We start from the raw sequence: 24,477 nt of genomic DNA, 5'->3' as shown, positions 1-24,477 counted from the left end.
AGGACATTTATGACATTTGAGTGGCATGACAGTGGTTTCTGTTTCTGTGTGTGTGAATGTATTAAAATGTGGGAGGGGACAGAAGAACAAGAATGGTGGCATGCTGAAGCTGAGTGATGGGTTCATGACAGTGCATCACACCCACCCTTCTACTTTTGTGCGTTTGAAAAGTTTTCAGAGCATTTCTTTTTTTAAACACACAAGATTTCATGCTACTTTTTAACAGTAATATCTTTGAGTGGTGGTCCTGTGACATTTCTTCACTCTTTTTTGCTTATCAGTGAACACATATTACTCAGTTAATATTTAAAAAATAAAAATGAACAAAAATTAAATCTACAGAAAAACATGCTTTGCTTGTTGTTTCCTCAATTCTGCACTCGACCCAAGTGTTGCTGACAGTGCCACCTTCTCTCTCAAACCACTTGCCGGCCAAAGCCAATTCTTACTTTGGGCTAAATGGGTACAGTATGTTGTACCTCAGAAAACCTTTGGTTCTGCATCAGTCTCTTTGCTGCTGCTGGACTCGTACACCTATCGCCAGTCTCCTGCTGTTCTTCTTGCTATCACCCTGAACCGATACTCAAGTCCCAGCAATCTCCCTGGGCTGAGCTCTTTCTTTCTCTCATTATTCTGATTTGCATTTATGTGTACACGGACCTACATGTCTGCCTGCTCCTCCTGACCACAGTCAATCTTCGTCCTCACAAATCTATCCTCACACCTGTCCTCTGGCCTTCTGCTCTGGCCTTTGCCCTTTGCCTCCCTAGATTCACAGCATCATTTGGTTTTCCTCCTGTTAATTATCTTTACACATCTGATTTCCACGGCATATTGTTAACATCAGTTCTGTACCCTGCCCAAACCAACCACCTCCATGCACACTGCCCAACTCTGGTGCTACCTAAGTAGGAAATGAAACACATCTTAGCAGAGAAAATTAGGCGCATCAGTTATCAATGAGTTGATCTTGAATTGTTGACACTTCTATATTGTCAGAGATGAGATACGTGACTGTAGGGAAAGCTGGACTCTGGAGCTAGACCACCTGGACTTAAACTCAGCATCTGCAGCTCAGTAGCTATGGAACCTTAGACAAATTAAGTGCTTCAGTGTTACCATCTGTAAAATGGGAGTGATAATGGCTGGCTGGGAGGATTAAATGAGTGAATATACATAAACCCGACACGACACACAGAAATATTAAATTAGCATTTGTTCTTATTACTGACTCTAACATTTATTTTTAGATCCTCTGAACATTGTAATTACTAAACAAATACTTGTGGAAAGAATTTAGAATGAATATTAAATAACAAAAGAATAACAAAAGCACAAAATTATGTCTTGTATGAATGTGTGAATATATTCACTCCTTTAGTAAATACTGATTGAACTTCTATGATGAAGCAGCCACTGTGCTAGATACCGGGCAAAAGACTGAGAATAAGACAAATGAAGCCTTTGTCTTTACGGCACTTACAGTGTAATGGAGGTTAAATTTGAACTGATGAATGAATTTATCAATGGCTATGTGGATGCCAAAGAATGGGATTGTAACCTTCTTTCTGAAGTAGCTTTTTCTTTGTCAAATAAGTAAAACCATCACTAGGTATGCAACTACTATAAAAATTTTGTTTCTGTTCTTTTTGACCTTGAAAGGTGATTGATGACTGTATTTGTTAATCAAGATAAAGGCTGCTTACTCATTTTATAAGATTAGATCCAGTTTTAATTATATAAAGGACTGAACAGAATTAAACTTACTGCACATCAACACAGCAAAAATAGGCCTGATATTCACCTTTTTTGTTTTTTTCCTTATTTTTCCACAAGGAAAAATGGCTTTATTATTTTTATTGTATGTTTTTACAATGCATGTCTGATGAAGATTTCAATAATACATAAAAGGATAAAGTAAAACATAAAGGAAATCCAGTGCCCTGAGATAACCACCATTAATATTTTGTGAGAGTCTTTTCATGAATCTCTTCATGCATTCATATGAATCTACATTAATAGGACCATATTATAAATGATGTTTTCGTCATCACAACATTTCCTTCCTCCCTCTCTTCTTCCTTCAATTTTTGCCTCTATAAACAAAGTTGAAGTAACATTACATATGAATACTGCATACTGGTGCTTTCATTTCTGTAGGTTAAATTCTAAAAGTAGGATTTTGAAGCCAACGTGCCCATCAGTTTTAATTTTTACAGATACTGCCCAACTGCTTTCCAGAATAGTCATATCAACTGGCAGCAGTCTGAGGGTTCTCATCACTCCTGTCTTACCAACATTTGGTATTTTCAGGCTTTTACATTTTGTAACAGTTTAGTAGATATAATAATATCTCATTTTAATTAAGATTTCCATTTCCCTGATTTGCTCTTCTCTGGATTGCCTTTACATATTTAGGAATTAATTGGACATTCTAAATATAAGTGCTTTTGTCTTTCATAAATTCTATAAAAATGCACTGTTTTTCTCTTCTAAGGCTGGTTCTCTTTTTTCTTCTTATTCTCTCTGTTTAAAATACTATTAGAGGTAAATTTAAGAAAACTGAAATTGTATCAAGTATCTTTTCTGACCACAACACTATGAGACTAGATCTCAATTACAGGAAAAAATCTGTAAGAAATACAAACACATGAAGGCTAAACAACACACTACTTAATAACCAAGAGATCAGTGAAGAAATCAAAGAGGAAATCAAAAAATACCTAGAAACAAATGACAATGAAAACACAATGACCCAAAACCTATGGGATGCAGCAAAAACAGCTCTAAGAGGGAAGTTTATAGCTATACAAGCCTACCGTAAGAAACAAGAAACATCTCAAATAAACGACCTAACCTTACACGTAAAGCAATTAGAGAAATAAGAACAAAAAACCCCCAAAGTTAGCAGAAGGAAAGAAATCATAAAGATCAGCTCAGAAATAATAGAAAAAGAAATGAAGAAAACGATAGCAAAGATCAAGAAAACTAAAAGCTGGCTCTTTGAGAAGATAAACAAAATTGATAAACCATTAGCCATACTTATCAAGAAAAAAGGGAGAAGACTCAAATCAACAGAATTAGAAATGAAAAAGGAGAAGTAACAAATGACACTGCAGAAATACAAAGGATCATGAGAGATTACTACAAGCAACTCTACGCCAATAAAATGGACAACCTGGAAGAAATGGAGAAATTCTTAGAAATGCACAACCTGCCAAGACAGAACCAGGAAAAAATAGAATATATGAAGAGACCAATCACAAGCACTGAAATTGAAACTGTAATTAAAAATCTTCCAACAAACAAAAGCCCAAGACCAGATGGCTTCACAGGCAAATTCTATCAAACATTTAGAGAAGAGCTAACACCTATCCTTCTCAAACTCTTCCAAAATACAGCAGAGGGAGGAACACTCCAAATTCATTCTATGAGGCCACCATCACTCTGATACCAAAGCCAGACAAAGATATCACAAAGAAAGAAAACTACAGATCAATATCACTGATGAACATAGATGCAAAAATTCTCAGTGAAATACTAGCAAACAGAATCCAACAGCACATTAAAAGAATCATTCACTATGATCAAGTGGGGTTTATCCCAGGAATGCAAGGATTCTTCAATATACGCAAATCAATCAATGTGATACACCATATTAACAAACTGATGGAGAAAAACCATATGGTCATCTCAACAGACGCAGAGAAAGCTTCTGACAAAATTCAACACCCATTTATGATAAAAACCCTCCAGAAAGTAGGCATAGAGGGAACTTTCCTCAGCATAATAAAGGCAATATATGACAAACCCAGAGCCAACGTCGTCCTCAATGGTGAAAAACTGAAAGCATTTCCACTAAGATCAGGAACAAGGCAAGGTTGCCCACTCTCACCACTATTATTCAACATAATTTTGGGAGTTTTAGCCACAGCAATCAGAGAAGAAAAAGAAATAAAATGAATCCAAATCAGAAAAGAAGAAGTAAAGCTGTCACTGTTCGCAGATGACATGATACTATACATAGAGAATCCTAAAGATGCTACCAGAAAACTACTAGAGCTAATCAATGAATTTGGTAAAGTAGCAGGATACAAAATTAAGGTACAGAAATCTCTGGCATTCCTATACACTAATGATAAAAAATCTGAAAGTGAAATTAAGAAAACACTCCCATTTACCATTGCAACAAAAAGAATAAAATACCTAGGAATAAACCTACCTAAGGAGACAAAAGAGCTGTATGCAGAAAATTATAAGACACTGATGAAAGAAATTAAAGATGATACAAATAGATGGAGATATATACCATGTTCCTGGATTGGAAGAATCAACATTGTGAAAATGACTCTACTATCCAAAGCAATCTACAGATTCAATGCAATCTCTATCAAACTATCACTGGCATTTTTCACAGAACTAGAACAAAAAATTTCACAATTTGTATGGAAACACAAAAGACCCCGAATAACCAAAGCAATCGTGAGAAAGCAAAACGGAGCTGGAGGAAACAGGCTCCCTGACTTCAGACTATACTACAAAGCTACAGTAATCAAGACAGTATGGTACTGGCACAGAAACAGAAATACAGATCAATGGAACAGGATAGAAAGCCCAGAGATAAACCCATGCACATATGCTCACCTTATCTTTGATAAAGGAGGCAAGAATATACAGTGGAGGAAAGACAGCCTCTTCAATAGTGGTGCTGGGAAAACTGGATAGGTACATGTAAAAGAATGAAATTAGAACACTCCCTAAAACCATACACAAAAATAAACTCTAAATAGATTAAAGACCTAAATGTAAGGCCAGATACCATCAAACTCTTAGAGGAAAACACCGGAAAACACTCTATGACATAAATCACAGCAAGATCCTTTTTGACCCAACTCCTAGAGAAATGGAAATAAAAACAAAAATAAACAAATGGGATCTAATGAAACTTAAAAGCTTTTGCACAGCAAAGGAAATCATAAACAATACGAAAAGACAACCCTCAGAATGGGAGAAAATATTTGCAAATGAAGCAACTGACAAAGGATTAATCTCTAAAACATACAAGCAACTCATGCAGCTCAACAGCAAAAAAACAAACAACTGAATCCAAAAATAGGCAGAAGACCTAAATAGACATTTCTCCAAAGAGGATATACAGATTGCCAACAAACACATGAAAGAATGCTCAACATCATCGATCATTAGAGAAATGCAAATCAAGACTACGAGATACCATCTCACACCGGTCAGAATGGCCATCATCAAAAGATCTACAAACAATAAATGCTGGAGAGAGTGTGGAGAAAAGGGAACCATCTTGCACTGTTGGTGGGAATGTGAATTGATACAGCCACTATGGAGAACAGTATGGAGGTTCCTTAAAAAATAAAAATAGAACTACCATACGACCCAGCAATCCCACTACTGGGCATATACCCATGTTTCCTGAGATAACCATAATTCAAAAAGAGACATGTACCAAAATGTTCATTGCAGCTCTATTTACAATAGCCATGACATGGAAGCAACCTAAGTGTCCATCCACAGATGAATGGATAAAGAAGATGTGGTACATATATACAGTGAAATATTACTCAGCCATAAAAAGAAACGAAATTGAGTTATTTGTAGTGAGGTGGATGGACGTACAGTCTGTCATACAGAGTGAAGTATGTCAGAAAGAGAAAAACAAATACCGTATGCTAACACATATATATGGAATCTAAGGAAAAAAGAAAAGGTCATGAAGAACCTAGGGGCAAGACGGTAATAAAGACACAGACCTACTAGAGAATGGACTTGAGGATATGGGGAAGGGGAAGGGTAAGCTGTGTCAAAGTGGAGAGTGGCATGGACATATATACACTACCAAACGTAAAATAGATAGCTAGTGGGAAGCAGCCGCATAGCACAGGGAGATCAGCTTGGTGCTTTGTGACCACCTAGAGGGGTGGGACAGGGAGGGTGGGAGGGAGGGAGATGCAAGAGGGAAGAGATATGGAGACATATGTATATGTATAACTGATTCACTTTGTTATAAAGCTGCAACTGACACATCACTGTAAAGCAATTATCCTTTAATAAAGATGTTAAAAATAAAATACTATTAGAGACAGAGCTTTTCACTCAATCCTTTCTATCACTTAACCTCTCTTTCGATTTTCAGTCTTATTGGTCTCTCTGTGGTATTTCTGTGTAATCTCTTCAGATAAGCAGTTCACTAATTTCTTCTTCACTTACTCCTAAGCAAGAATACCACCTCAACTAAGTTTCTAGTTTCAATCCCGTACTCGTTTCTAGTAGAGTTACTTGATTTTTTTTCAGATCAACTAGTTGATTTTGATAGACTTTTGTTTTTTTCTTATTACTTTTATAATACCCACTCTGATTCCATCAACTTTATTGGGTGTACTTAATTTATTTTATAGTCTGTATATCTGATCATTCAAAATTGGCAGTCTATGTCCATCTGATTTTGCAGAGTTCTTTTTGTTTGTAGTTTTTTGTTATTATTATCTACCAGAGCAGAATCTTAAATATTCTAGGTATATGGTCATAACATTAGTGTATAGAGATAATTTTTATTTTTTCCAATATTTATACCAGTTTTTCATGTTTCTTGACTAACTACATTAACTAATAGTTCCAAAACAATGTTGAATGTTACTGAAAATTGTAGCATTCCTGTCTTAGTTCTGATAGTTTTTCTATTTAATTATGTCTACCTCCCCCATTACAAATGACGAATGCTAACAAACTTGGTACATAAACAGCGAAAGTTCATCAAAAACTCAAAACCCACAAAATGCAAACAAAAATGTACATTTATTATCCAACGATCATTTTCAATATATTATATATGCAAGGTATTATTTGGACACCTCTAAAAAGAACAAAGGAAACTTACTGAAAAATACATAGAGGATTAAAAAGGTGTTAAGTATTTCTCTTACCCAAACTCCCACAAAAAGTATAAAAAAGATTTAAAGGACATAGTGCACAAGGATAAAGACAATATGAGAAGGAAGTGACTACAACATGGTTTTGGAAACTAGGAAGCAGGTGGGTGGCTAGTGTGTTTGTTTCCTATGACTGCTTTGAACAATTACAACAAACTTGATGGCTTAAAACAACATACACTTATTCTCAGGTACCTTGACAGTGGAGCTATTTGGTGGGGTGGAAATCAAGAGAATTGGTTAGCCATGGGAGAAATCATGAGATTCCTCAGATCATCTTCCCAAACACTGGCAGTCAGATCACAGCCCCTCCCCTCTAATGTGTTGGACTCAGGGACACTGAACATTGCTAAGAAAATGACACTACATGGAAAATAAAGAGTATTCATTAATTATCATTGAAACCCAGAAAACTTTTCCCAGTTGGCTCTAAAAACACTTATTCATAGGCTGATACATCCCAGACAGGAGGATGAATGAACATTCTCTGAAGAAATATACAAGAATAGAACAGCAGATATTGACAAGTGCGGATCTTCGGGTAAAACCAAATTAAGTACTACACAGTCTGGGCTTCCCTGGTGGCACAGTGGTTGAGAGTCTGCCTGCCGCTGCAGGCGACACGGGTTCGTGCCCCAGTCAGGGAAGATCCCACATGCCGCGCAGCGGCTGGGTCCATGAGCCACAACTACTGAGCCTGCGCATCGGGAGCCTGTGCTCCACAACAAGAGGGGCCGCGATAGTGAGAGGCCTGCGCACCGCGATGAAGAGTGGCCCCCGCTTGCCACAACTAGAGAAAGCCCTCGCACAGAAACGAAGACCCAACACAGCAAAAATAAATTAAAAAAAAAAAAAAAAAAGTACTACACAGTCAATTCTACCAGTAGATAAGACCCACATACTCATACATACCTTCAATCAATTTTTAATATCTATTTCTTAAGTCTGAATGTAAAGTCATATAAAACCAGGCATCTGAAGAAAGCCTCTAACATAAAGAATAAAGATGGAAGTAAACAAAAGTAACAACTGCTATATTTAAAATGGATAACCAACAAGAACCTACTGTATAGCATAGGGAACTCTGCTCAATATTATGTAACAACCTAAATGGGAAAAGAATTTGAAAAAGAATAGATACACGTATATGCATAACTGATTCAGTTTGCTGTACACCTGAAACTAACACAACATTGTTAATCAATTATACTCCAATATAAAATAAAAAGTTAAAAACAAATAAAACAAAAACAAAAGGATCTCAGCAAAGAAGAGCAGAAGACTTTTTTTTTTTAAACTGGCACTTTAGATCTTCAGATAGGTTAGGGTTATTGTACTCATAAAATGAGAACATGAGGTAATTTTTTTTAATGTCATGCACAGAAAAACTAGAATCTTGGAAAGTAAAATTATGACAGTATAAGAAAGTCCAATAGAAAGGTTAGAGAGAAAGTTGAAGAAACCTCTCAGAAAGCAGGGGAAAAAAAAAGGAATAGAAAAGACTAGAATATAGTTCCAGGACTTAAAACATTGTACATTTAGAATTCCAGAAAGAAAAATGAAACAAGATGAAGAAAGGAAATTTATCAGAGAAAATGTTTAAAAATTCTTCCAAGTTGAACCATATGAATTTCCACATTGAGAGGGCTCATCAAGTGCTCAGCACAAGGTTACATAAGAACTACACAAAAGCATATCACTGTGAAATTTCAGAACACATGGGGACAAAGAGAAGATTCTAGAACCTTTCCAAGAGGAGTAAAAAGAGCCTACATTCAGGAATGAGAATGATATCAGGTTTCTCAATAGAAATGCTGGAAGCTAGAACACAGTGGAGGAATGCCTTCAAAATTCTCAGAGAATTTTCAACTAAGAATTGTATATCCAGTCAAGATACTAAATGAAGTAGACTATCCCAAGTTAAAGACATGTAAATTTGCAGTAATCTTACCACCCACCCATGCGTTCTATCTCAGAAAGGTGCAAGAGAATATAATCAACTAAGATGAAGAGGCTAACTAAGAAAGAAGAAAGGAGGGGACCCAAAAAACAAAAGATCCATAAAAAAGATTCCCTACAAAACAAAAATGAAAAGAATTCCCCCAAATATGGTGATGGGACATCTAGGACAGTTTTTCTCAACTGAGAGTGATTTTGTCTCCCAGGGGACATTTGACAATGTCTGGAGACAATGTAATATAACAAGTGGGGCAGTGGGCAGAGTGCTACTGTCATCTAGTGGATAGAGGCCAGAGATGCTGCTAAACATTCTACAGTGTACAGGACAGCTACCTACAACAAATAACCATCCAGCTCAAAATATCAGTAGTGCCAAGGAAGTTAAGAAACCCAGTCCTAAGCTAACAGCTGTGAAGCAGGGTGAAACAGGAACAAGGGCAACTTAAAGATTTTGAATTCATTCTGTGGTCAATTTAGAACCACTGACATATTAGAGCTCAGCCTTAGAAGGTAACGTTTGACATATAAAATTATGATATAATGTGAGTAATGTAGTTATAGAGGTAGGCAGGAAGTACTTGGGGACTCGAGACATTTTCCTTGACTCTGTCACATTACTAATTTTTTGCCTAATATAAAAGACTCTTCATGATCTTGCCACAAACTACCCCTGCAACTTTATGTCCTGTTAGCTTCTTCCACTTTACAATTTGTGATGTTCTGAACACTCGTCACTTTAATTCTCTATTTGTTGCACATACTGTTCTTTCCTCTTGAACTTCTCTACCTTGTCCTCGCAAGGAATTAATGACTGATTTCCAAAACCAAGTTCCAAAAGTCAATAAAGCAGGAAACAATTAAAAATGAATAAATGGCCCCTAAATATCAGTCCATTCTCACTAAATTTTGAATAATGTATATTCATCATATAAACAACTGATGAATGTATTAGTTAAGGTAATGCCAGGTACTGTAATCAACAACCCCCCAAATGTACAACAGCACAAGCACAGCAGAAGTTTCTTGTTCACTCACGTAAAACCCAAATACCAGATTAGTAAGAACTCCCCCTTCCAGTAGTGATTTAGAGTTCCAGGCACCTTCTATTTTATACTTCTGCCTTCTTGGCTTCTAATTTCAGTGTGTTCATCAGCATTAAATGGGTGGATGGGTAAAAGCGAGCAGAATAATATATAGGAGGTTTTGATGATCTAGGCCTCTACGTGGCACACATCACTCACACTGCATAGGGCAAAACTCAGCCATGTGGCCATACAGTAAGGGAGGCTGGAAAATATCGTCTACCTGCACGCCCAGGAAGAGGAAATGGCTGCTGAATAGACAGCCCATCTCCGCTATTGTGTGGTTCTGAAAACGTTCTTATGTTCATAAAAAAACAAAAAACAAAAATACAACAAGATTTGGTTATTTATAAGGTACATATGTATTAATTGATTATCATACAGCTATTGAAATCACAGAACAGAATGACAGTGAATAGAAACATTAAGATAGAAACATGAAAGTATAGGCAAGCTCTTTGAATTTCACGGTAATAAGGAAGGTCAGAGGAGCAAATCCTGTCAGTTTCATACCAGGGGCTGTTGTAAAGAGAGGGTATCAAGGGGTGAGCTAAACATTGCCACAGGCAGCAAAGAAGACACTGTTCTTTTCCCTGTGAGTCAGAAGAGTTAGAAGAGCTCTATTGGTTATCCAAAGAGAAAAGAAAGAAAAACTGGAGAGCTAGTTTTGTCAAAGAGGTGAAAAAGATGCAAAGATGGCTTGGAAAAAATAGAAATGCTGAAGGGAAATTTTTCTTAATATACGAGATTTCTTGATGCAGCATTGAGTGGGTTAGTTGAACTGTATGAAAAATGACTGCAGAATGGGGTAGGCGGGGATTCTGTGTGAGGCTCTTATTAAGGCCATCATTTGCTTCACTGGGTTGGAGGCAATGATGGAAAAGAAGGCAAGAGTAATTTACCTTTATCTTACTATTTAATCACATGACCTTTTACTCTGACCTTTAGGCTAGGTATTTTGCTAATAACTGAACCCTTACAACAGCACACTGAGATGGATGCTACTATCTCACTTTTTTTTGCAGGAAGAAAATGAGTTGCCACATGTCACATAGGTAGATAAGAGGTTAAGTTAAAATTCAAATCTTGGACAGACTACCTACAGAGTCCCTTCAACATTTCCTCAAACTCACAGCTTTCTTGTTGTTGCTTATCTGTTGATCTGCATTTTTTTTAATCAAGTCTATCAATTAAGTTATAGTAAACATTATACCTAAATGTTTGCATTTAAGTAAATGTGGTTGCAATGTTTAATTAAAATACCATAAAATTTATATACTATGAAATTACTTTTCATTGTTCACGAAAATGATGACTTTCAATCCAATGACTTAAATGTGGGCTTTAGTGGTAATTTTTAAGAAGAAAACAGGAATGATGAAGTAGAAAATAAATTAAATGGTTTCTTGAAGTTTTTTCTGGCTCTAGCATCCTAGGTTTAAACTTAAGATTTTTAAGTGAAAATATGTCTTTAAAATTCTCTCGGCAAATTTAGTTTGGGGTACAATAGTGGTCACACACAATTTAAATTGTAAATTTTAAAAACTCCACTAAAAATAGATACTATTAGCAACCTCAACTGTGTAAAGAGTCCTGAGAATTGTCATTAGAACATATTCATTTTAAGAAATATTTTTATGAAGCAATTAATTTGGGAAGGTGTCACAACTACATTTAATTGCTACTACATATTTAGGAAATTTCACTCTTTCCTTCCTTTTACAGATGTTAGCAAAATGTCAGTAGATAAATATGTGTTAAGAAACTCCACACTCTAAGGAAAACTGGAATTTAAAGTGCGTCTCCTAAGCCTCTCATATTTGGAATATCCTTTCACCTGGAGAACTACAGAAACAAGGATAGAGTTATTTGAAACGCCTGAAATATACTCTAACCACACCCATTTCTCAGCTAACAAACGTCTTTCAGATTGAAATTTGAATGTTAGTACAGTGGAAACCCTTCCTGACCTCCCAGATGGTGTCAGGTACACACTGCCAGGACCCTAAGAAAGATTCAGAAGAAAGAATATCATGACTGATTATCAGTGTCTTCTGTGAATATAACTAAAAGAATTGTTTATATGCCATAACTAACAAAGATTGTTAGGGGGAAAGAGATACTCCTAATATACCTATAATAGCAATACTTTTCTATCCATGCCAAGATGTACTTACTAGTTTTCACTCAGATTACAATTTTTTTGTTTGGGCGAGGGAGGCATATATAGGCTTTGAACATATATCCTCTTCATATTCACGCAAGTTTCCTCTCCTTGAAAACGCAAAACCACTCTGCAGATTCCAGAGATTTCAGGATATCATCTCAATTTAAACAGATAAGCACAAGTCAACCCTATCTAGCCTGGCTGCCTATCAAGTTTACAGTGGCCCTTTCCTGCTTTCTTCTCCAACTCAATTTTCCAACTCAATTTGTCCTATCACTTGACACTTCCTATACATTTCTGCTAAAACTTTACTATATGATTACATATTTGATTGCTTTTGCTAAATCATAACTTAGATAAGGCTGTTTTCACAGATCACCAAAAAGTCATCTTAATATGTGTACCTGATTTTATCAGGTGTATGGCATCATTGAAGTATAGGTTTTGATTGTGGGTAAGGAGAAATGGCTGAGGTCCTATCATGCTAGGTCTTCCAGTTCTCAGGGGAAATACCCTTAGATTACAAGTTCCGTAACAACAGGAAGGGCATTTACCTCTTGGGCTTGCCTGGAGCCTAGCACATAACAAACAATCTGAAGGTATTTGTAGCATGAATAGATTGATAGATAACATTTATAATTCCTAAGGCATGGTATTCTTTTCCTTGCTGTGGTTATCACAATATATTGCTTTTATTTAGCAAACCACAAAATACTTTCAAATGAGATTTTCCATTTTACTTATTCATTTTGCACAACACTGTAAATAAGACATTACTTCAATCACTTTCCACTCCAAAAGTCAATATTGTAGTAGAAAAGAAGCTGAACATTTCAAAATCTCAGACAAGGGCTTACTTTTGTTTGAATTAATGCAAAGACCATGAGAATCTGACATCTTGATCCATCTGGTCAGACATAAACGTCCTTATAATGATACTTTGGAAAGTTACTTTTGAAATCCCATTTGGTTAGACTATGTAATGAGAGTGGCACCAAGAGTTGCAGAGTTTGTATCACATCCCCATTTCCCAGAGATGGATAATCTTTTGAAGCATTTGAAAACTTAAAACTAGACCCGTAAAATGAAGTCCCATTACCCTATCTCATGTCTTTTACCGAAGATTGGAATTTGCTGAGGCTGGAAATTTTGTGGAAGTCTTTTAATCTGATTTGTGTGTGATAAATTGAGAAGGGAAGAGCCTCTGTAGATGTTAAGGAAAACACTACCCACTCAATAGCTAGAACTCAAACCAAATCTTCCTCCCAGTGGACAGATATTTACTTCCTTGAAACCAAGCATGATTCACTGCTATTTTCAGCTGTAAAATACCAGTGAAGTAACTGAGTATGAAACATTAATATCTTTTGCTATTTCTATTCAGCACTTGAGCCCATGTTCAAGGAGAAAGCATGGAATGGAGGGAAGGAGAGACAGAAGCTGCTCCCCTTACCACCCTCTTGAGCTGTGCTGTCTCTACAGCTAAAGACTTCAGGTTATTTCCTCTGCAAATCAATCTGACACCACTGAAGTCTGGTGCATTCACTTGCCTATTCAATTATTTCTTTAGAACCCAAACTCAAAGATAAGCACTTTTCGAGAAAACAGCTAAACAAATCCATCGCCTGCATTATATCAAGCTCTTTCAGACAGAAAATGCAGTCAACAGAGATCATCCTACTGAGTTGCAGATGTTGAAAATGTCACTTCTACTGCATATTTCCCTCAGGAGGGATTTTATTTTTCCAGAGAGGAAAATGCTTTCCCAAATACCTTCCTTGGCCTTAGCAGGCTACAGGCATTTTAAATCAAAGGCAATGTCTGTGCTAAAGGGGGCAACGTGGCTCCCTCTTGTTAAGGGAACGTGGAGATCCATAAGCAGCTCTAACAAATGGGAGGTCCAGCTAGGAAGCCTTGGGATGGAATGACTTTTACTCTCTGCTCTGTCAGCCAAAGACTTTGTTGCTTCACTGAGCTCTATTTTTGGAATCATAGAGCCGAGGCTACAAATCATCATGAGGTTATCTTACCAACTGTACTAAAATTTCCATTTCTTATATCACTCAGGAGCTGATTGCCCTTAAAATATAGCAGGGATAATTATTTGGCAAAGGACAACACAACTATGGTTATTAAAAAGAACTCTTTTGCAAACCAAGGAATATGTTGAAAAGTATCAGGGAACTGGTAAATTTTGTTGTTGTTCTGGCTTTTGAGTCATGATTAGGGCACAAACCAGAGTTTAAAGTCTGCCTGCCTGATATGTGATCGACGGAGTTCTCTGCTTAGCATTTTTGGGCTTCAATGTCTTTATGATAAGTTGGGGATAATATATCACTTCAAGAGGTTTCTGCAAAGATGAAATGAGGCAATGCATGCGATGCATTTGCAGGGTATCTGACAAACATAAAGCACTAAAAAAAACCACTAGGTCTCATCTCTTCCTCCTTTGTTGAGAAATTGTGGCTCATATTCAGAAGAGCTCCTTACGGGACAGATTTCTGAAGACATTGATCATTTTTAATGGTGCTGCATAGTTTTTGTCTCTTGTGTTTTCTTCTCAGTTTTCCTATTGTGCAGCTCTGGTAGATGGAAATAACAGGATGCTTAGGCTATTATTCTTGCTTTGACACTTTGATACAATTCTGACCAAATGTTTAAAATAAAGAGGATCATGAGAAATAATGTGAGTTTGATTTCAAGAAACTTTCATCTCTAAATTAACCACTAAAACACTATACTAAAAACTGGACAGCCCATCTAGCTGTGTGCAATGTTTTAGAATTTACAAGTCTTTTCACAGAGAGTTGTTTACTCATTTGACTCATAATAACAACATGAGGTTATGCGAGGATTTTTTTTTCCCCTCCTAAAGTAAGTAAACTGAGGATCCATGTGATAAAGTCACTTGTTTCAGAACACTAAATTATAAAGACAAGACTTTTAGAAAGTCCAGTCTCCTAAACTGAAATAAAAATTTTTGGTGTTCTCTTGTAGCCCAGATCTATCTTTCTATCTACCTGGGTCACCTTGAGCAGGTCACATAATCTTTCTGTACCTCAAGGGGGATAATTATACCTGTTTCACTATAGTATTAAGAGGATAAGTAAAGATAACGTATATGAAAGATTTTGAAAAACATAAAATTATCATTATTATTCAGGAAGGACTGTCAATATATCTCCCTATGACCTCTTTCCAACACTCTGGAAGCTCATATATATTTTACAGATATTTATCATATATATATATATATATATATATACACACACACACACACACGACAAAGAAGAACAGATCAGCTGTGTTCTAAAACAAAATTCCAAATTGTAGAAGAGAGTACAGCTATATATTCTCCCTATGAATTACACTTGTGATAATGAAGGAAACAGATATCCTAGAGAAACACTCATATTTCATATCCCTAGACTGTGAACTTATATCAGATATCTATTGGTGCTTAACAACCATGTGAGTCAGGGTTCTCCGTAGAAACAGAACCAACAGGAGGTATGCATTTAGATGTAAGAGAGAATGCCAGTGTTTAATAATTTATCCGAAATCTGTAAAACCCCTATTTTTCTTTCTCCCTCTCTTTTCTATCGGTTTTTGTGAATTGTATATTTACTGCATTTCTCACAGTGTCACATTTTACTTCCAATCAGTTGCAAGTAGTATAAGTGAAGACACGTTCTTAACATTTTTCATTGCCTAGAGTAAAAACATAGAGATATATTTCTTTCTCAAGTTTTGAGGCTTGGGGTGAGGGGAGTGAGGGTGATGAGTGGAACGAATACCTGCAAACATCCTCAGATGGTACCCACCTCAAAGGGCTGTGTTTAAACTTATGCTCCATATTTTATTAGGAGGGCTACACTGGAAATTTCACTTATCTTTCCTTAATAATAGTTTTCTTACATGGGTAATATTAAGGTTGCTAATTAGTCATGTTTTATGAGTTATAATATCAATTTCCATGCATGTACATATATTTATATATGTTAATTTATTATGTATATTAAATTATTATATATGCATAAATACTTATATTACACTCATACTGTTTAAACACAAACTTTTTAGAATACAATATGTCAGGCACTTTGGCTATATGTTAAAATATATCTCAATATGAATTAACTTACTGTTTTCCCAAATAGGAAAGCCTTTGAAAAATGTAAGTGAATAATTGAATAGTTCCCAAAATTTAAAATTGCAGAGGAGTGTCTTGAGTGCTATATTGGGAGTGTTGGTGAATAAAGGATGCAATGGTAATGGTATATGACAACTTTCATGTAATTTCCTCACATAGTTTTTTATTTTCTTCCCCTGAGGCAGGCTAAGAGCTTGTGACCTAACATATCATTCTAAATCTAATTATTTTTAAAAGCAGTCAACAGTTTCCACTTAGACTTGCCTTAACTCTGCTTCCCTAATGAGCATTAGATGCATGCCAAGTTTAAAGTTTTTTTTAAAACCTTTTTAAAAACATTTTCCTATAGCTCATAAAGTGAGAATATTTAGGGAAGTGTGATTTATTTTACTCTTTATAACTCAAAAATACACATATCCATTTGTCTAAGATTCAAAAACCTCTTACCTCAAACTAAGCTTAGGCAGTTCGATTCCTAAAGAAATTTTGGGGGAAAAATAATTACAGGAGAGAGATGATTATTACAGTTGGGTAGAAAATAAGAATGAGTGTCTGTTCAATACATTCTTTTTGTGGTTCCAAATTTCTAAAAGGCTAATATCACTGTGAACTGTTGAAATGGTCTTAATTATGAGAATAAATTTTGTTCTTTGTTATGGCTGAGTAATATTGCACTGTGTATATGTACCACATCTTCTTTATCTTTTCCTCTGTTAATGGACATTTAGGTTGCTTCCACATCCTGGCTATTGTAAACAGTGCTGCAATGAACTTTGGGGTGAATGTATCTTTTCGAATTATGGTTTTCTCCGAGTGAAGTCAGGCACAGAAAGACAAATATCATATATTACTTATATGTGAAATCTAAAAAAAGGTACAAATGAATTATTTACAAAACAGAAGTAGAGTCACAAATGTAGAAAACAAACTTATGGTCATTAGGGGATAAGGAGGGGGAGGGATAAACTGGGAGACTGGGATTGACATATACACACTACTATATATAAAATAGATAACTAATAAGAACCTGCTGTATAGCACAGGGAACTCTACTCAATACTGTGTAATCACCTATATGGGAATGAAATCTAAAAAAATAAGGAGTGGAAATATGTATATGTGTAACTGATTCACTTTGCTGTACACCTGAAACTAACACATTATAAATCAAAACTATACCCTAATAAAACTTTTAAAAGAAGATAATAGCTGCAAACAACAGAAAAAAATTATGAGAATAAATTAAAAAAAAAAAAAAAAAAAGCTCTTGATAACAAAGAAAAAGCCTGGAGAGCGTAGACTTCCATGGGAGTTGGAGGAGACAGAGCTGGTGAACGGTCCTAGTCACTCCCAAGGGTGCAATCTCTGATAAGTAAACCCCAGCCCCAGTGCATCACTCCAGGGAGGATTCTGAAACATCATACAGAAATACACGGAAAGGACATGAATGCAGTGGTTGAAAAGGAAGCAGTTTGGTAAATTCTATGTAAGGAAAGAAACACTGCAAACAGACTGGATAAAAAAGGTATTAAGAGACTTCTTTAAGTGCTCAAGATAAGTTACTCAAACTGGAGGGTGTGGAGCTGCTACAAGGCATCTTACAAGCAGAGGATAGTAAGACTGATAAGGGGCCCCCAAATGAAGCAAGTCCCACTCTATCAACTGCTTAGGGCCCTCTCATCAAGTTCTGGAACAACAATTGTTCCTGCACAAACTATCATTTAGGACATGCAAATTATCATCATCATTCTTTACACTGGAAAATTGACATCATTCTTGACATTGCCTTTCTATTTTGAATAGAAATTTTTTGTTTGTGTTAAGTTTTAGCCTTATAGCAAGCATTCAGGTAAATGAGTAAGGATCTGGGTTGTATAGGATATTCAGAGTATTTTTAATAATTCATTGTTTTTTAGTACCTTAGTGAAATATGAGAGTAAATGTTCAAGGGATTTGATGAAAAATGGGTTTCTCAGGGTGTTTTATTAAAAGATTCTAACAAATAGAGACTTGAAAAGTGATCTAGCTGCCCTGTTAGAGAAATCACTATTTGAAGGCTGTCCAAAATGAGAAAACCCAGAAAAGATGTGTGTTGGGCTGAATTAATGTGAATCAAATGGTAAAAAAATAGACAGGAATAAGAAAGAAGGCTGAATAAGCATGGAGATTAATGTGCAGATGGCAGATCAATTTCCTGAGGCCTTAAGGACAAAAGAAAAGGAAACAACATTTATTGAGCGTATTCTATGTGCCAGGCATTCTATTAACTATTTTACATATGTTCTTATTTAATCATTCTTTTGAGAAACATTTCTTTTGAATGCTATATATGTGCTTTTTAAAAATAGACTTTATTTTTTAGAACAGTTTAAGGTTTTCAGAAAAATTGAAAAGTATAGAGACTTTCCATACACTCTGCACCCCATTTCCCCTATTATTAACCTCTTACATTAGTATGATACATTTGTTACAGATAAAAATGCTCTCAAAACTCTTTAAAACCCTAAAATTGTGTCATTATTTCTACAGATGAGAAACTGAGGCTTAGAGAAATTGTTCCCCCAAATATGTGGCTAAGTATTTTATCCACAATTCTACACTGCAACAGATCTTTTAATGCTCCAATAATATCTAAAGTACTTATCTAGTCAAAGACCTAACAAAATGTCTCTGTCCTGTGCACTTTTACTTTTTTTTTTTTTTAACAATTTTTTAAAGTTTGTGAGGTATGTAATGTTCCTTTTCCTTTGTGTTTTAAATTTAAAAAAATTTTTAATTAATTTTTATTGGAGTATAGTTGTTTTACAATGTTGTGTTAGTTTCTATGGTACAGCAAAGTGAATCAGCTATACATATACATATATCCCCTCTTTTTTTTGGATTTCCTTCTCATTTAGGTCACCACAGAGCTTTAAGTAGAGTTCCCCATGCTATACAGTAGGTTCTCATTAGTTATCAGTAGTGTATATATGTCAATCCCCATCTCCCAATTCCTCCCACCCCCTTCCCCCTTTGGTATCCATACATTTGTTCTCTACATCTGTGTCTCTACTTCTCCTTTGCAAATAAGATCATCTATACCATTTTTTAAGACTCCACATATATGTGTTAATATACAATATTTAGTTTTCTCTTTCTGACTTACTTCACTCTATATGACAGTCTCTAGGTCCTAATTAAACATAAAAGTTTTGCACAGCAAAGGTAACCATAAATAAGACAAAAAGACAACCCTCAGAATGGGAGAAAATATTTGCAAATGAAGCAACTGACAAAGGATTAATCTCCAAAATATACAAACAGCTCATGCAGCTCAGTATCAAAAAAACAAACAACCCAATCCAAAAATGGGAGGAAGACCTAAATAGACTTTTCTCCAAAGAAGACATACAGATGACCAAACACATGAAAAGATGCGCAACATAACTAATTATTAGAGAAATGAAAATCAAAACTACGAAGTATCACCTCACACCGGTCAGAACGGGCATCATCAGAAAATCTACAAACAACAAATGCTGGAGAGGGTGTGGAGAAAAGGGAACCCTCTTGCACTGTTGGTGGGAATGTAAATTGATACTATGGAGAACACTATGGAGATTGCTTAGAAAACTAAAAGTACAACTACCATACGACCCAGCACTTGTACTTATTGTAATATCTTCTATATGTATTGCCCTTAATTATCCCTTAAGAATTTTAATGTGTGATGTCATTTCCTTTTTCAACCAGGCTTATGGATAAATATAAAGAAAATTAACAGCGGATTCAAAAGTTTGGTCAGTTGGGACTGTGTCACAACCTGTGTCCGGTAGGGTGCCCACATGATGAGGCTTAGTTTTATTTTGACATTTTATCTAATATTGAATCAGGGACAGCACTGATACCAAAAGCCTGAAAAAGACAAATTGGTTTTTCTTTCCTCATCCATGGAAACTACTCTTTTGTCACATCTGGCAATTACACTATAGAAGTGTACCTTCTGCTTAGTGCCCCATATCAATTCACTACTACTTTTTCTTAAAAACTCCAAACCAGCACCTTTTGTTCATTAGAATATTTCCTGATGCTTTATCCTTGTTTCTATCATTTTCCATCATTTGGTTCATACATCATAGGGAGTGCCCCCTCAGCCTTCTTGTCTTCAAATTACTCACTTTTATGACATCTCTACTTTAGTGACACTTCTCAAACAGTGATTGCACACTTACACTTTTACCATGTACAGATAATAATCTCCCATTGAAACGTGTACTGGGAGTAAGATCTTACTTTCTAAAATGCTTGTTACCAGAAGGCCTGAAATGATACTTCCGTATCTCCCTTTTTTTTATCATACTGCCTCATTTTTACTCTGGTAGTTTTTGTCCTACTCCAAATCTGTTCAGTATATCTTTTGTCAGAAGTTTTACATCTTACCTAAAAATGCATCTTCAGAAGAAAAAAATAAAGTAAAAGGTAAATTATCAAATAGCACATAAAGGTAATTTGGAAATTTAAATAGTCCAATGGGCTTATATTGAAAAATAGCAGTTTCCCCTCCCAACTTCTGACGAAATCCTTCTGCAGAGGCAGCAATATTCAAAAGTCTTAGCTGTTTTGGGGGATATCTTGTGATTTTCAAATTTATGCCCATATATTGTGCTTTAATTATCCAGTTTTAAATATTATTTATTGACTGTCTACAATGCAATATATTATCCTCCTCTCTACTACAGAAAATAAATACACTTCCCTCATCAGCATTCACCAAATAAGCAACTTGTAAAAACACAATATTCAGTTTTAATATTATTGTAACTCTGTAGATAATGTTCACAGGTGAGCCACATGCTGGACAAGGATTCCATTTAATTCTTTAAGAGTTTTTTATGTTTTTGAAGTTAATAAGTTACTGCTTTTGTTTTGTCTACCAGAGGAAAAATAGAGGAATTTTCAGACTAATAAAAGGCTAGAATTCTTTGCCAGCACATATACCCTATGAGAAGCACTGAAATAAAGTCTTTATACTGAAGGAAAATGATCCCACATAGAACTAGAGAACCATAAGAAAGAAAGAAGAGAGCCAGAAAGGGTAAAATATAGGTAAATATAAATAAATACTGACTGCTTAAAACACCAATAGTAGTAATAATAGTACCTTGTGGAGCTTTAAGATATGTAGAAAGAAAATATGTGGACAAAAATTGCGAAAAAGGCGAAATAGGGGTACGTGGAGTTACACTTCTAGGGTCCTCAAATGTGCCCTAAAAGTGTTAACTTAAGGTTACATTGGTAGTAAATCGTAGATGCATATTATAATATCTAGGGTAACCACTAAAAGAATAATAGTGTTTATGACTAAAAAGGTAAGCAAGGAGATAAAATAATAAATCATGCTTGATTAATAAAAAGAAGGCAGGCAAGGAGAAGGGGACAAATAATAGATTAGATTATTAAAGCACAAATAGCAAAGTGGTTTATTTTAAACTGACTATATAAATGGTAATATTAAATATAAATTGACTAGTCTAATTAAAAGACAAAAATTAGAAGACTGGATTAAAAAAAGCGTATAATCTCATTCTATTCTATTTACTAGAGACACACTTTAATAATATGTCAATACATTAATACTGCCATTAGTTTTCCCTTGTTCCTTTAACAATTATTACAAGTTTAGTGGCATAAAACAACACAAATTTGTAACTTTCAAGCTCTCAAGTCCAGAATGATTTTCCAAGGCTAAAATCAAGGTGTCAGCAGGGCTATATTCCTCCTGAGGGCTCTAGGGGATAATTCATTTCCTTGCCTTTTTCAGCCTCTAGAGGCTGCCTGGATTTCTTGGCTGGTGGCCCTGTTCATCTTCAAAACCAGCAGCATAGCATCTTCAAATCTCTTTCTGATCTGATTCTCCTGCTTCCCTCTTTCATTTATAAGAATCTGTGATCATATTGAGCACATCCAAATAATCCAGGAAAATCTTCCTTTATCAAGATGCTTAACTAATCAAATCTGAAAACTTCCTTCTGCCATGTTAAAGAAACATACTCATTGGTTCCCAGATTAGCTGGAGGGTAGCTACCCAGGAAAGTCACTTAAATCAACAGAAGACTATGTGAATGAGAAATACACTTTGTTGTGTTAATTGACTGAGATTTCAAGGATGCTTAGCAGAGCTAGTTGAGTTCTCCTAATTCATCTATTTAAGTAGAACTTTGATATAAAACCAGTTATTCCATCACTTGTTAATATACCTTCTTAAACACGTGCATCAGCAAAAATAGACATCAAAACATCAGATCCAAATGATGTCATGTATAAACTTATAACCATATATTTAAAAACTACATTAACCAAAAAAAACAGAAACAAATAAAACTACATTTACCACATAAAGAAAGTGTATCATTAAATGTGGTGAACATAGTTGACTTGAAAATATCTGCAGGGAACAAAAAATTATAAAAAGTGACTTGGGAGATTTAAAGAACTATCAAGCAGATTTTCTAGAAATAAATATACAATAATCAAAGTAAAGACATTAGTAATGGAGATATTTAGCAGCAGTTTAAACACAAAAAGAAAAGAGACTTATGGACTGGTAGATAACAACCAAGTATGATACGTGATAAATCAAAAGAAAATGAGGAAGGGGATAAGAGTGGGTAAAAGACATGGAAGATAACCACAGACAGAAACATTAAAATGAAACTCAAAACACCAAGAGAAAGAGAAAATTAAAGATGACTAGAAACAGGCACATTGCCTTCAAAATAATGTCGTATCTGATCTCTTATAAGCACAATGAAAGCCAGAAGTCAGGGAGAAAAAAGAAAAATTAGAGGCCAACTTCACCGTTTTTTTGTTTTGTTTTAAGTATAGTTGATTTACAATATTGTGTTAGTTTCAGGTTACAGCAAAGTGATTCAGTTATATATATATATATATATATATATATATATATTTCAGATTATTTTCCACTATAGATTATTACAAGATATTGAATATAGTTCCCTGTGCTATATAGTAAATCGTTGTTGCTTATCTATTTTATGTATAGTAGTTTGCATCTCTTTAATCCCATACTCCTAATTTGTCCATCCCCACCATCTTTTCCCCTTTGGTAACTATAAGTTTGTTTTCTATGTCTGTGAGTCTGTTTCTGTTTTGTATACAGATTCATTTGTATTATTTTTTAGATTCCACATATAAGTGATATCATGTAATATTTGTTTTTGTCTGACTTACTTCACTAAGTATAACATTCTCTGGGTCCATTCATGTTGCCGCAAATGGCAATATTTCATTCTTTTTTTATGGCTGATAAAACTCATAAACCAAGAATCCAGTAATATGCAGAAAGGATGTCATGAAAAAATTTTGTTTATCCCAGAGAAGCATAAATTTAACATTAAAAACATTAGATTGGTATTAGAAAATAATTGAATGTATTCTGCCACATAAACAGGTTAAAGGAGAAAAAAATCATAGAGTTGTCTCAACAGATGTTGAAAAAGTTTTGAAAAGATTAACTTTCATGTTCACTATGCTTAGAAACTAGAGGAAAAAAAAAGAAAATTTCCTTTACCTGATAAAGGCTATCTGCAATATAGTTTAGAGCAGTGCTCATACTTTTTCAAACACTAAAGGCCTGCCCTTCAAGACAGGGACCAAGACAAGAATGCCCACTATCTCCTGTGAAATACTGTTCTGGAGGTGCTACACAAAGGAAGCAGTAAATTATGCAAGCAATGAAATAAAACTTCCATTATTTGTAGGTTACATTATTGTGCACAAAGAAAATCCAAAGGAATCTATAGTTATGTGATTAGGCTTAATAAAAATTTAGCAGTGTTGCTGGATTCAAAAATAAAAAAACAAATTAATATACAAATATCCCCCAGGAACAAACACTTAGAGACTACATTTGCCGTAGTATCAAAAATATCCTACGAAAATAGGCAAGACCTACATGGCAAAAATAATAAAACTTTTAAAGAAATTAAAGAAAATCTAAATAAATGGAAAATTCATAAATTGATGGACTGGGGAACACACTTTTGTAAAAATGGCAGTTTTCTTAGGTTGATTTATAGATTCAACCCCTATGAAAATTCCAACAGGGATTTTTGTGGAACAAACCAAGTATAAAAAGTAGAATGAAATGCAAAGAGT

This window comes from Delphinus delphis, chromosome 9 (genome assembly GCF_949987515.2).
Source record: "Delphinus delphis chromosome 9, mDelDel1.2, whole genome shotgun sequence".
In the NCBI taxonomy this organism is placed as follows: Eukaryota; Metazoa; Chordata; class Mammalia; order Artiodactyla; family Delphinidae; genus Delphinus; species Delphinus delphis.
Note: the sequence above shows the minus strand (reverse complement) of the source record.